General features: G+C 34.4%; 1 pseudogene; it reads left to right on the top strand.

Moving 5' to 3' along the window:
* The first annotated feature begins 317 nt into the window (after positions 1-317).
* On the top strand, positions 318-2,174 carry LOC133300361 (uncharacterized; annotated as a pseudogene).
* The last annotated feature ends 492 nt before the right edge of the window (positions 2,175-2,666 follow it).

The following is a 2,666-nucleotide window of genomic DNA, read 5'->3' as shown; positions in this document are numbered from 1 at the left end:
CTTTTATACGATCTGATATGATTTAAATTTGAGTTGAATTATGAAATTTTTTTGCTATTTGGGTACCCATCTGATTATTTAGGTAGAGCCTTGATTTGTTTCGGCTTCAAGCTTGAAAAGTTGTTATATTTCTCACTTATATATTTGTGAGCTTTAGGACATGTTTGTATTTTCTTTTGTTTCTTGTCAGGATGATGAGTAACTATTTGTAATTGTGAGGCAGCTGCATGAGTTAAACTGGTATTTGGTTGAATGTTCAACGCAGTTTTAGGAGGTAGCAAAGTAAAAACAAGTCCTGTGTCTGTCTTACCTTTGACATGGAGAGAATGAATAGTGCAGGTTCTTGTTCTTCAATGAGAAGGCATTCATTGAGCATATCAAGCCATCAGATAGATAATGATGCTGAGTGTCAAAGTGTTTCAGAGGCTGGAGACATTGGGGATCGAGCTCTTCTAAGTAGAAGGTTCAGTGAGAGCAGCAGTTTGCGCTTGTCTTTTGATAACACTTCAGAAAATAGAGCTGTTGTTTCCATTCCAGAGGATCACAGGTAGCAACCATACATACCCTTCCTTCTCCCATCCTAACTCCTCTGTTAGGCCTCTTACTACCGATACAATTGTGGGTTCTGAAGATTCAAAGCAAGTTAGCTCTCTTTAACACCTTTCATGTCTTTTTGGTTTCTCTCTTTTGTTTGTTAATTAATCATATTTATAGATAATTTTTCAAATATTGTCATATATTGTAGTTTACACAATGTTATCTACTTTCAGGAACCTCGTAAAAGCTTGCCAGAGTTGTTGGACTATATTTCATGTATGCTTCATTTAGCTGTTTTTGGAATTCTTTGGGTAATATGCTTAAACTTTTACCTTGACTTGTTATATATACTTATGATTGCATTATCGCATCAGTTCTGGTGCAGTTTCAATGTTTCCATACAATAATGATAAAGAAGGCACGGTACTTTAATTATTAAAATATGTAGTTAGTGCAAGACAAAACAGTAATAATAACAATCCAAGTTCCATCTATGTGCTTGTCTGCGATAAATTTATTTAAGTACTTTGGTGTACCGTTACCAGCCGCTTCTCATCCACTGATAATAGGTGTATCATGTTTTCCTATTGGTGTAGAATGGATCAATTATATTTTCCATAGTTTTAATTCGTATTTCTTTTGCTTGTAATTGAGAGCTTATGGAAATTTTTCAGCTGTATTTGGGACAATGATATATTTTTCATTGTCGAATTTCATGTTAGGACAAGCAGTTATCCGCAAAAGTCTAATACATAAATTGTCATACTAAATATGCAGGTCTTAACAAGATATTTACTTCAAAAGTTATTTGGCCCTGGGGTTGCCGGCGTGACAAGCGAGCAAACTATTCTTTACCTTGACCTTCCTTCTAATATGGTGTGATCCCTTTTCCATCTTCATTATTTTTTTGTGTTTTGGTACATACAGAATATGGTGTGTTCATAAAGACTAACATTCTGGAATTGTTTGGACGGGAACATAACTTCCAGAAATTATGATAATAAAATGTTGGAAAGCACATTGTATATTAAATTCTGCTTTTCTAACAACAGAGAAAATTTGTGTCACCTTTTAAGCAGTAGGTGAACCCAAATAGGAATATTCTCACTTTTGAGCTTGAAGTAGATATTCCTTTTTTGCTTTTGTGCTGTGCACTTCTTAAATCCTTAATCTATAGTGTGCTCAATTGAAAATTTGTTTTGAATCTGATATAATACAATCATTCTGACTGACATTTTAAATTTGTTGTCAAGTGACACTTAAGTCCTGTATCTATAGAACACAATTGCAAATTAGTTTTGAATCTTGCTTTAACACGGTCAATCTTATAGAAGTTTCAAACTGCTTCTAGGTGAAAGTGAAATTTAAGTCCATTTTGAAGTTCATTCAAATAGAGGCTGGTTCAGATAACATGCTAATGCTAATTTTTTACATTTCGTTCTAGATTGGTTCATTTTTAATGGATTGGTTTGGAGTTGTGTTCAAAGGAGACATATCTCATGTGTCAGAGCATCTAGGTATAGAAATTACAACTGGTTACTTAGGGAGCCTCACAACCTTCAGTGGTTGGAATCAAAAAATGCTTGAACTCAGTGTTTCCTGCCGCTGGCTCTTCTCTGCACTTGACTTTCTTTTAGGTAAATAAAAGCATTTAATAATAAGTGAATTTCTTTTTCTTTGTCATCATTCATGTTCCAATTCTCCCATGTCTGAACTTCATTGGTTAATCTCTAAGCTAGTAGCCATAGAATCTGTCTTTATATTTGAGTAGGATATACCTCTTATCTTTCAACTTCTACTTTAGAGATACCATCTTGATTGTTGCCTTTATTTCTCTTAACGATATTTGCATCGATTTTTATCTCGCAAGCCTCTCACAGACTCTAAGGTGGACTTATCCGGACCAAGGTGTCATCTAATGGCTTGTATGGAAGCACCTTTTCTTTATATAATTGCATTGTATTGTAACTACTTAGCTCTAAATGTGTTTGCTCTTACCTATGTTGTTTTTGAGAATCTGTATCTTATATCCCAATACAAAAGTCAAGAGAACTTGCATCACAATTTTGGAGGTAACGACCAGTATTTACTTGTTTGATGCAGGTGAACACCAGGAATTGTGATACTGT

Source organism: Gastrolobium bilobum, unplaced genomic scaffold (genome assembly GCF_033153095.1).
Source record: "Gastrolobium bilobum isolate Gb01-03AN ecotype WA unplaced genomic scaffold, APGP_CSIRO_Gbil_v1 utg266059, whole genome shotgun sequence".
In the NCBI taxonomy this organism is placed as follows: Eukaryota; Viridiplantae; Streptophyta; class Magnoliopsida; order Fabales; family Fabaceae; genus Gastrolobium; species Gastrolobium bilobum.
Note: the sequence above shows the minus strand (reverse complement) of the source record. Positions and strands in the feature narration are given on the sequence as shown.